The sequence below is a fragment of the Grampus griseus genome, assembly GCF_964374135.1.
Source record: "Grampus griseus genome assembly, chromosome: 18".
Classification (NCBI taxonomy): domain Eukaryota; kingdom Metazoa; phylum Chordata; class Mammalia; order Artiodactyla; family Delphinidae; genus Grampus; species Grampus griseus.
This window is the reverse complement of record NC_139012.1, coordinates 7,289,464-7,302,587: the sequence shown is the minus strand read 5'-3', so window position 1 is coordinate 7,302,587 and position 13,124 is coordinate 7,289,464.

Here is a 13,124-nt window from a genome sequence, read left to right as displayed (position 1 = left end):
AAATGTCACTAAGTCCAAAATTCGGTGCCAAATCTGACTTATTATTTTATTTTATTTCATAGAATAGCTAAAAGGGAACAGTTGTGGAAATAAACTATGTCAGTGTAAAAAACACACACACCATTGGCACTAGAATATATGATTTCAATTAAAACATGGCTGGTGTGTGGGTTTTGAGGTAGAGGTTGACTTAGACAGCTATATTTTGGTTGGAACTTATTGGCTTAAATCATGACAATAGATTGTAGATTTCTTTTTTGTACTTAATAGATTTCTTTTTTGTACTTAAATCTTGTATCACTTGGTGATGGTGGTGTTATATTACATAAAGGTACTACGTTAAGTCTGGTTGGAAGAAATGAATCACCTAAAATCTCATTGACACATATTCTTAGATTTGGAACTTGTTGCTAGGAATGAACAGAACAAGAGCATATGCATATTAGTGCAAGTGATGAAATTCATCCTTTGGCAGATGGTTACGGAGGACAGATCTATGTCCAGTTCTGCTTTATGAAGTGTGAGGGATTGTGTGGGATACAGAGACTGTTTAGACACGGTCAGTACCTGGAAGGAGCCCAAATACAGACAGTATAGGGACATCTTTATGAGGACCACATTTCCCAATCCCGCTGAATTCTTTTCTGACTTAGACTCAGCAAGAAGCAAATGTGTGGATCTCAGCTTTGAGGTAGGGAAATGTTTCCCAGGATAATGTCAAGATCTTCAGAAACCCAAGACATGAGACAAAGGAAATGTTTCACATTTCACATATGTTATTATTATCACTAGTATAGGAAAGAAAGCTAAGACATCATTATGTCATGATTACTCAGTTTATATAAATTTTGATGCCTATTCCCAGATCATCCCTTAAAAAGACAATAAGCTGACCCAATATTAATACAAGCCAGTTTTGTCGTGTTTTCTGTCTGATTCCAAATTGTTCTACTATCTTGGGACAAAAGATTCAACTATTGGTATTCTATCCCTTCAAACAGTGAGATTTATTATTTGCTACTTTAAACTTTTTTTTTTTGCAAGACTTGGTTTGACAAGATTTTTGTTGTGATAAAACAAGTGTTTACCACTACAGTTTCATCTTTTTACTTACTTTAGTCAGTATTGATGACTGCATTCAGCATTAGAATTCATGGCTAAACTGCCAATGAGAACTTAGATACTTGGCTACTTTCAAAGAAGAATCTATCATCTTCTATTATTTTCTTTACTGTCACTTTCTTCCCCTCCAAACATTGACAGTCACCTGCAATTGTTCTTTTTAATATAAGTGACTTTGGTCCCTTATAAAATGAGAAAGAAACATATTTTAATAAAAGCGTTTGCCTACACGAACAAAAATTGTGATCAAGGATTGTGAAAGACTTAACAAAAATGACATCTGGAAGCTCTCACTGTTGTAGCCCATACGTGAGAACCTCTTGAAGATCTTTCTTTATGTTATATAAGCACCAAATCAATAAAGGCATCCACAAGTGACAGATACTCTTCACGATTCCTCTAATTATGAGAAATGTTCCTCTCCAGATGAGTGTGTGAGTTGCAATGTTAAGAGATAATTATGTTTTATTTTCTGGAAATTCACATTTAATTTCTCGTAAATGAAAAGTATATCTTTTGCAAGTGGCACTGAAGCAAATTGTATTTTAAAATAAAATAAAATTAATTTGCTTTATATGCACAGTGTGAGTGTTTATATGTGCCTCTGTTTGATACTCACTGAAGCACAGTGTTTCCTGGGATATTTTCTGAAGACTTAATAAAATGTGAAACTTTCATCTACTACTGAAAACTTAATAAAACTGGGATTCATAGTGGAGAAAATGTCTGAAGTTAATATCTCAACTTCTGTACGTGACATTCAAAGGATGATTATAATTTGTTCTGCAGGTAGTCTAAAAATTAATTTTCTGTTTCGTTATTTATTAGATTTTTCTTTCTCATACTGTTTAGATAGGTTTATTTCTGGGTTTTTTTATTAGTGCACGAAAAATACAGAACTAAAAGAAAGTCCAAAATCCTTAGCCAAAGTTGTTTCTCAGTGCCCATTTAGCACATTTTCAACTAATTTCAAAAAAAGAAGAGTTTAAATTCCAATACTATCTAAGCATTAAAATGATTTTTTCCCCCTATTTCAGGGTCATTACTTCCAGAGAAAGAGTCTTAGGAAAGAAGAATTATTCGAATTTACTAATTTGAAAAATAGGTGAATTTTCGTGGTTAATTACTTCCCTTTCAATTTGAGGGAAAGAACTGAGCCATTGTCAAGATACTGGCAGCATCCTTAGTATCCTCCCATTGATACCACAGGCCTGTCTACCTGCTTGGCCATCATAACATTGAACTGGAGTAACCAAACACTATGCAGTTGCTTTGACAAGTCACTGCATGGGTGATCGTTCGCATGGACCCCACGTGTGAGCACACCTCTGAGGGTAAGACTCTCAGTCAGCTAGTGCTTTTAAGAGCTCCCATTCCATTAAGTTAAAGGTAGTATTTTCATGTGTTTTACTCAAGTCAAAGTTGTCATTCTTTTAGGGCAGAATTGAATGAATATGTCTCCCTATTATTGCCTTTAAAATAGGAACACAAATAATGCCTATCCCATAAAACTAGAACAAGGAACACATGGATATTTCCCAGTATATATCAAGCATGCTGTTTATTACAACTTTGTATTTATTGAACAAAATGGAATCGATGATTACTGGTGAACTTACACTCCCTCTCATTCTCTTTTTCGTTTGTTTCTTCATTGTGACTAAACGTTATGATGAAGAGTTAAAAAAAGAAAAATTCAAGAATTTTTATTGTACAATGCAGAGACAAGTTTCAGGAGATGAAGACAAGAGTATCAAAAGGATGCTGACAGGCAGACTTCCTGAGTTATCAATAATAAAAGAGAAGTTTCTCTATTGATGCCTAATTTCAGATACATACTTATCTCTCACAGTCATTCTGGACTCTACCCCTCTCATAAATGTCTGTCATTGTGCTCCAGATCAAGCCTTTCAGGTTGATTAAAATTGTTCTTGGTGGGGGGTAGGGAGGGCCGAAGAAGGAGTCATGCTATAATTCTCACTGGATGATTAGAAAGATTATCTGCCTTTGTTCTGATAACATACATAAAATAATAAAAAAGTTGAGGATAAATTTTACATAATAATAGTAATGATAATAACAACAATAATAGTAGTAGGTTGTAGATATCATATAAAGTATTCCATATGTCTTTATGCCCTAGATATGAGTTACGGCGAAATGTCTCCACCTGTAGTGAAATAATTGGAAAGATAACTGCAAGAAAAGAAGTGATAGATACTCCCTTCTTTGTAAAACCATTTAAGACCTATTCCATGTTGTGTTTTCTAAAGTTTATTTGGCACTTTTACTGTCTCAGCTATTCATGCTTAGGGAAAGCAGGAGAGCTTGTGAATACTATATAAAATCATTATTAAAAGCTATATTTATTCAGTGTCACATATGCTAAGCACTGTTCCATATGCTGGGACAGCACAATGAAACCAGCAATAATGTTCTTCCATTTCTGGAGTTTTTATTCAAGTTAGGAAGACAGAAAACAACCAGTATAAAAATCACCTCGGAGGGTGATGAGTGCTCGGAAGGAATGAAACCCTAGTTTTCATTGAAAAGAGAATGAAAGTAGGCAGGGCTTGGGTAGGGTTTGGATCTCAGTGGTGAAAAGACTTATTACCTATGAGAAGATGTGGGAGTGAGCGTGACAGACAAAGGTGATGTTAAGGGCACAGAACCCTCTGTCAGAAGCAGCCTGGATGCTTTTGAAGCACAAGTAGGAGGCAGTGTATTGGGTGTAATGGGGTGTGGTAAAGAAGGGAAGGACAGGAGCAGACACGGCTGGAATAGGAAGCGGTACCAGTTCACACAGAGACATGATAAGATGTCATAAAGGAGCCATGGGAGAGCTGTAAGCAAGACAATGAAATGATGTGATTGTTATATGAAAACCAATATGAAGGAAATGATTCTTGTATAACTATATTCACAAACACACACATACACCCCCAAAGTGGTAAATAGGTGATCGTAGTTATAAACCTAGAGTGTTGGTAAGATGCAGTTTTCTTGGTACCATCTAACGATTTGGGCTTTGTTTTCACTGTCCTGATGCAGAGACCAGTCGATTTGTCTTTGGACAAATCAGGTCTAAGGGAGAGAACTAATTCTACCACATCCCTCAAAAATCCTGTGGATAACCATTTAAGGTAGTGCCTAAAAATTTAGTTTTAGAAATATGATGCAAACTCCATCTCCACATACTTTTTTTTTGCTGCCAAAAAATTTAATTGCTATGCTTAACCTGTGTTATATTACTATTAATATGACCATGGCTCTAGGATTCAATTTTCAAATCTCCTATATGAAAGATAAACAATATAATTCTACTGACTGTGCATGTACGGACTTATGGTTAATATTTTCTGTCCATGAACAGTCACTTCACTGTGTACTATACCTTTCTTTAGGAAGACAATAAATGCTGAATTTTGAAAATTCATAAAACAACAACATGAGAATCCTTTAAAAGATTTAAGAACCCAACTCTTTTCCAAAAGCCTTTCGCAAAGAAATAAAATACATTCTTCATACTTATGATTAGAAGTGATGCCATTAAGATTTAGCATTCTTTTCAATATTTTGAATTTGATCATTTTTATTAAAGATCACTGCCAAAAGAGCATGCATGTAATGAAGATATATTTATGGATGAAATTAGATATTACTTTATCCCAGTAATATGTTTTCAGAGTGATAGTTAATAATTACAGTCTGATCTTCCCAGCATTGCAAAATTATTTGGTAATATATATTTTCTGTTTATGGTTTGCATGCAGTGGTAGACTGAAAAGTGTACCCGCAAGATGTCAAATTCCCAGAACCTGTGACTATGGTACCCTACATGGTAAAAGTGTCTTTGTAGATTTTATTAAATTAAGGATCTTGTGATGGGAGCATTATCCTGGACTGTCCTGGATAGACCTGATGGAATCAAAGAGGGAAGCAGGAGGTCAGAGATAAAAAGGAAGCCGAGATTGGAATGGTGAGGTCATAAGACAGGGAATGCTGGCAGCTTCTAGAAGCCGGAAAAGATGAAGAACATATTCTCCCCTGGAGTCTCCAAAAGGAACCAGCCCTGAAGACACCTTGATTTTAGGCCCATAAAACTCATTTCAGGCTTCTAATCTCCAGAACTGTAAATGAATGCATTCGTGTGGTTTTGCATCAAGTTTGCTGCAATTTTTATACTTGAAAAGAGGAAACTCATACACATGCTAAACTGTATTAATATGATACAGAGGCAGGAGGAAATTCTACAATATTAAAAATATTTAGTCCTAATAATATCTAATCCTAATTCTCTCCTAAAGAGGTGAAAGAGAATTAGGCTTTGCTTGGAGGCTGTTTTATACGTATCTACCAGGTAAACAAGATCAGAGTTTTTGAGGAATATGATCTGGAAGCAAATAGAATAGCTTCCTCTGAAAAAGCAATCAACAGAAATTACTCTTGGAGCATTTTAGAGAATATTCATTTTAGTTTATTATTTATATCCAGTATTTACTTTTTCTCCCTCATATTATCTTAAGAGTGTAAAGTATGTAATTCATAGAACTTACTAAAACAAAGACCAGGTTTAAACTTGCATGCACATCTGTGGTCTTTTTTTTTTTTTTTAATTTTATTAACATATAGTCGATTTACAATCTTGCGTTAGCTTCTGCAGTACAGCAAAGTGAATCAATTCTACATATATGTACTCCTTTTTAGATTCTTTTCCCATTTAGATCATTACAGAGTATTGAGAAGAGTTCCCTGTGCTATACATCCTTATTAGTTATCTATTGTATATATAGTAGACATCTGTGGTCTTTGGCTGGTGCCTTAAACGTGAAGGAAACATTCAAATGTGTGTACTACAAATGTGAAAGAATGACAATAACACATCTAGTAAGGTTCTGATCATGGTTAGATTTCATAGTATTTTATCCTTGGTGCCATGAAGGGGGCAGCGTATTTATAAAATGACACTAGCTGTCTGGCACAGTGGGCCTCTGCCTAGATAAATAATGCTTATGCGTGCGTTAAAGCACGGAGCTACCCGTCAGATCACTGCTTCCAAGCCTGTAACCTGAAACTAAACAATGAGGCTCCTTTTGGCTTGAGGAATATTACTTTTTGTCATTGTAACAAGTACAAGATCAAATTCAAGGAAAGCTTTTGCCTCCCCCCTCCCCCCATGTTCACTCTTTGCTTTGAGTTCCAGCTGTGAGTGGAATTAACTTTCAAAATAAAGAAAATGCCTCTGCAGCTGGGGAGAGAGTTGGGGGCCCCCTTGAATCAGACGCAGTTGGTGGAAGGAGGAAATATCATGAATACCCTTCCACTACTTTTGTGTCACTGTAGGAGGCCTTTGTAGAAAGAATCTAAACATTATTCTCCCTTCCCATCTTCTGACTGAATGGATGGGTAGCTGGGCTGATGAAAACCGGTTCTTAAGAAAGCATTGACTTCGGTCACCGTTTGTTCTGTTTAAGAGAGGAGTAGTCTTTCACCAAAATACAAGAACAAGATTATACAGCTACATCATCCCTACTCTCGAATTCAAAAACCGGAAGTGGAATGACGTGTAACGCATTTTCCAGTGACTCTCGCTCACTGGGCTTCAACCCGCGGCATGCAAATATTTTCAAAACCGTACTTTTCATGCATTTAGGTATTTTGAGCACCATGCATTCACTGATTAAACTCTGTGATAAAACTTAATTTTGCTACTAGTAAGACTACAATATCATTTGTGATATCATTTGTAGTGTAATGAATTACATTTCTGTGTTACTTTTAAAAAGCAAACAGCTCACTCTATTTATTCTTAAGATACTTGAGAAAAAGACAGGACAAGTCATTTTTGTAGTTAATTTGTTCTTGGGTATATTTATTCATCACCTTTTTATTGAGTACCTGTTACTCAGCAATCAGGCACTATTCTAGGCATGAGCAATAAAGGTGGAAGAAAACATATGATGTCCCTGTGTTCTAGAACTTTCATTTTTGTGGGAGGAAATGGGCAATTAAATAGGAAACGAATACGAAGGTTATCTCAGGGACGGAGCGGTTAGTCAGAAAAAGTTTCTTTGCGGAGACCTAGAGACTTAGAAAGTGTAGTTTTTAAAAATATTCCTTGTAAGACTTTCTCGTTAGCAGGTATTATAGGTAATATGTCTGCTCTCCACTACCTATTTCTAACCATCATTCTGTGTTGGTTAGAATATCATGAAGTTATAGTCATTTGTTTCCTTTCTTCCTGGAGAGGTTTTCGTGGCTACACCCCTCAATGACACAGCTGATACTAGCACAACTTTGATTTTCTTTCTATCACACCATACACGATTAAAAAGAGGGACTTGTTTACTTTCCCTGAGGGCTCCAAGAATAATTTATGTGTTACCTGAGCTATGGAAGGCTGCTTTCAAGCTCATTTGTCCGCTTTTTAACAAGTGTTCTTTTTGACCATAACATGTTGCAGTTATGTTGTAGAGAAAAAGAAGAGCTGGGATGTGTTTCCATAGCCCCCTCTTTCTTTTTCATCTTGCCAAGTTTTCTCCCCTTCACTTGCTACTTCCAGCACATCTTGATATTGAATTTCTGGCCCTTAACATGATGCCTCGGGGCATTAATCCATTCATCCCATTCTGGGTGGCACAGGGTAAATCGCAATTTTCCACATCAGGCAGTACTAAACCTTGTTTGTGCTCCATTAATGAAATCATCTATTTTATCTCATCACTGCAGGTAAAAACAGTTTTCCATATGTTATACAGCCTTATCATGACTTCTAAAATGCCGTCATGGTTATATACTATCTAGTTTACATTTAGAAAGCAGCATGTCAGTTTACTTGAAAATAATTCTAAAAAGGTGCAGAGCTATTCATCAGCCAGTCTCAGCTGCTACTGAATGAATAATTCTACGATTAAGAGCTGGGGTCTGTGCAGGCAGTCACAGAATCTGCTGTTTTTATAGAACTTGGTAAATTCATTCATTCATCTTGTGTTTATGAGACTCTGTTAGAAAGACCAAAGTACTGCTGGGATAGCTTGGGATAAACAAGAACATACTGAATTTACTTTTTCTTTTCCTTTTTTTAAAAAAATTCTGGACAGAAATAAAATATCTTAAAAACAGTTAAGGCTATTAACATTGCCTATAGTAAACATCCTAATCAGTTAGGCTGAAATCTCCAAAAAAATCATTGAGTGTCCAGTGCTCAAATAAAAGATCAATTAAGTCGAGTGAAATGAAAATACATCTGTAATGAGTTGATACTGTGTGCCAAGAAATGCACTGAACAACTGCATTTTTCATTTTACAATTAATTGTAATATTATATGATCATAAGCGAGGATGTTAGGACATAGGAGAAAAATATTTTGAAAATGGAGAAATAAAAAAGATATATGTATATCTGTATGTATATCTACACACACACATACATACACATGCACGCATATACATGGATTACGTGACATATGTCATTTGTGGAATGCACACTCATTTATAACTTACTGGGTGCATGCAGCTGCAATATTTATATGGAAGATTGTTTATTCAAGGGACATGATTCCTTCCCAAATAATTTTGATAGAACACTGCCCAAGAAATACCAAGATTCCAAAATTTCTATCACACTATCAAAAGAATCACATTACAACTGTCTCACTGATAACAATCTCCAGTGTAATCTGAGCCTGACTATCTGTGATGATGGCTTTAGGATTCATTGTTTATGGAAAGACGGAAAGAATTTCAAAATATAGGAAAACAATGTTAAAGAAAATAAATGCCTTATTTCATACTAGGAGTACTTGTTTTATTTTTAATATCTAATCAAAATATGAAAAAAGCAATTAAAAGGGAATAAAATTATGGTAGCCCAGAAACATAAGCAAAATGGAAAAATTAAGACAGAATGTGAAAAAGTTTGCTAAAAAAAAAGATTCCAACCAGCAGAAGTCCCCAGCGTATTTGACAGAACTTAGTGATGGCTGATCCCCTGAGGCACAAAAACTCTGCAAATCTCCATTTGAGATTTTTGTCTACTTCAGTCTCTACACAAGTGTCCAAGCTGGGCTTCCAGAGCACATCCCAGTCAAGAATTCCCTTTTTATCTGAGGAGTCTACAAATCCCATGGCATTCATAATTTCCAATAGTCTATGAATGGTGGGAGCTTCACATTCCATTTCAAAGTAGACCCTGACATTGGGAGCTCATAGCACTAGTGGGAAAGAAAGTATATTATCCATTTGCACTAGCACTGACTCAATGCCCTGGAAAGAGTAAACTGATCAAACAGAAATTGTTCCACACAACTGTCTCCAAATGCGTGCAGCACAGTCATGCTGAGGGAAGACTTAGCTGTAAGCTTCAGAAATTGGACTAAGGGTAGAAATTACAGGAAGACAGAGCCTAACGTCCTTCAAGGAAGTGCTCTGTAGCCCTGAGAGTGCTCCAAGAGTGGGTTTGCTGGGTATGGGGAGACTGAGTGCAAGAGAAGAATTCAAGCAGGGGCAGAATGACCCTTCAGCTGTGACAGAACAGATCACTGCCATGGGGAAGAGGTTAGGATGTTTACTTAGGCAAGGCAACACTCCAAACCTAAGAGTCTTGATTAGAAGCAATTGATTTCACCATTATTACTTTTTCAAAATATGAACATCTATCTTTGGATCAATAGAAAATATCAAATTACATTTTTGATATATTACCCTTGTAATTAATATTAGTATTAAATTATACGTATCAATTAATAAAAGGCCTTAGGTAGTTGGCTACCTAAGTCTTGGACTTTACGAAAAAGGCAATATAATTAAGTCGTATAGGAGTAACTTGGATGAATTAATTGAAGAAAAATATAATATGTATCTCACAGACTGTTGAAGTGCCTGGCAGAATTCATTCACTATGTAGTGGAAAGATTATGAAACATTTCAGGCTTTGTAACTGCACACATGTGGTCAAACTCTGACTAGCCTGACCGTGAAAAAGTTGTCACTAGCTGGCCATTTGAATGAAGCCTGACGTCTGGTCTCTAGACACTAGCTTGAAATGCTCTTCAGTGACAGTTTTCTTTCTTGTTAAATGTTATTATTGCTCATAATGTGTGAAACTCTCATTTAAACAACATTCAGTGAAGAAAATACTTGTGAGCAAAGTCCATGAAGTTAAAATTCTTGGAATGACGTTTTTTTCTATTTACCCTTAAACCATCACAGTTTAATCAGGACATTTTAACAAGTATTCAGAACACTTTATAGGTCAGATATGCTTGGCTCAAACACATTAGAAGAGATGTAATAAAATAGTGTATCATACGCTTCCTAGCTACTTTTTGTTTCGTTTTAACTAAATTTTGATTAAAGAATTCTAACTACATTTCTAAAAGGTAAAATAGTGCATTTGCCTTGAAATATTTGAATCCCTTAAGGTATATGCTATACTGTCTAAAGATTTGTCCCCTTTTTGACATTCGACATATAGATACTGTCTGCATTTATTGTAGGAAGATGCTTTGTTTTGGGGTAAATTTAGATAACATTAATTACACTAATTAATTTTTAATGAATCATCTAGTCAATTAAAATGTTTAGGATCATGTCTAAAGGATAAGAACATGCGACCAAATATTTCACCTCTTCTTTGTGTAAACATTGCAAGGGCCTATCCCTGGTCATTTATTTGAGGAACTGCCAAAATTTATTGTAAAAATATTTTTTAAATCTACACGTTCTACCACGTTAAGATGGATATGCCCAACACACAATTTGAGTAACTTGCAATCTTGCAAAAAAAAAGCCACAAGTAAAAGTACAGTTTTTCTTTCTAAAATATGACAATGAAGAGTGTAAAGGTAATTTTACTGGGAATGTTTGGGCAAAGACTGCTTCTAAGATCTGAGTGACATTTGAATTTTTGGACATGTGCTTGTGAAGAGAGCTTCTCAGTTAGTAGTACTTCTTCCAAAGCATTCTTTTAGGTAAGTCACCACCCCTTACCAGCAGTTCCACTTACTCCCAGTCAACTGTGGTCTGAAAATATTAAACAGAAAATTCCAGAAATAAACAACTCATAAGCTCTAAATTGCACGCCATTCTGAGCAGCACGATGAAATCTCAGGGGGTCCTGCTCTGTCCTGCCAAGTCCTGAATCATCCCTGTTTCCATCACGACCCCCTCACCCAGCGGTCACTTAGTAGCCTTCTTGGTTATTAGGTCAACTGTCATGATACTGCAGTGACAGTATTCAAGTGACCTTTATTTTGCTTAATAATGGCCCCAAAGTGCAAGAGTAGTCATGCTGGCAGTTTGGACATGCTAAAGAGAAGCCATAAAGTGCTTCCTGTAAGTGAAAAAGTGAAAGTCCTCAGCTTCATAAAGAAAGGGAAAAAAATCGTATGCTGAGGTTGCTAAGATCTATGTTAAGAACCAATCTTTATCCACGAAAACTGAGAAGGAGGGAAAAGAAATTTATGATAGTTTTGCTGTCGCAGCTCAAACTGCAAAAGTTACAGCCACAGTGCATAATAAGTGCTTAGTTAAGATGGAAAAGGCATTGTCTTTGTACAATAAGATATTTTGAGAGGGAAGGAGGGAGGGGGAGAGAGAGAGAGAGAGAGAGAGAGAGAGCACATTCATATAACTTTTGGTACAGGATAAAGTTCTAATTGTCTATTTTACTATTAGCCATTCTTGTTAATATCTTACTTTGCCTAATTCATGAATTAAATTTATCATAGTTATGTATGTATAGGAAAATACAGAGTATATATAGAGTTTGCTACTATCCACGGTTTCAGACACTCACTGGTAGTCTTGACATGTATGCCCCACGGATACGGGGTACTATTACAGACGCAGAATCAATTTTATAGCAGGCTTTTCATCTCTCACTTTGCCAAGGGAAAGTATGTAGTTTAAAACTAAACTATCTGCTAAGGAAATGCAAAAGTCACCCAGAGGGCTTCATCATCTTTGAAAATTAGTGCCTAAAAATTTGCAGATATCCCCTATGATTTAACAAAATCATTTACAATAAATGTAAACAGAAGGATAAAATTTCTCCAGTAAACATGGCCGCCAGGCTCATTTGGATCTCCCGTTTGTAATCAAATACAGTATTTTTAAGAATCCAATACAATATGTTGTATTTACCTTGCAGAAATTCAGTTGTCCCTTTTTGTCCCCCAACAGAATGAAAGGAAAATTATCTAATATTTAAAGACTGCACAAGCAAGTCCTTTTTCTTCTCTTCTACTAAGTATCTATTTATTATTAGAGAAAACATAAATAGTTCCTTAGTAAAACTTTGACTCCCTGTGGAGTGAAGTCTCTCTGTACCTTTGTACTTGTTCTATACTTCAGTTCACTGGCAGCTTACTATACCTCATAAGTAGTCTGAGGATGAACTCCATTCTGTGTTGAACCTTTTGTTAATTATATAACATAGAGTGATTCTGAGAAACTAAGTACTGAAGACTGAATTACTTATCTCAGCAAAATGTGTAGATGGTACATTCTTAGTTTTCCGTTTATTCTACTGTGCTGTGCTAACATATAAAGATATACAGGATAGAAACGCCTGATGCGTCATTTTACATTTTAACATGTTTTCCTGTTGTTTGAAGGTATATGTATTTTAACTACTGAATTCGTTTGCTAGAACTTCCATAGCAATGTACCACAGACTGTCTGCTTAAACAACAGAAATTTATTTTCTCACAGTTCTAGAGGCTAGAAGTCTGAGATCAAGGCGTGTCTGCAGGTCAATTCCTTCTGAGGGCCACAGGGGAGATCTGTTCAGAACTTTCTCCTTGACTTGTAGATGACTGTCTTCTCTCTGTGTCTTCACGTCATCTTCCCTCTGTCCACGTCTGTGCCCAAATATTCTCTTCTTATAAGAACATGAGGCATATGGGATTTGGACCCAACCTCATGACTTCATTTTAATCTAGTTACCTCTTTAAAGATCTTATATTCAAATGCAATCACATTCTGAGGCTTTGATGGTT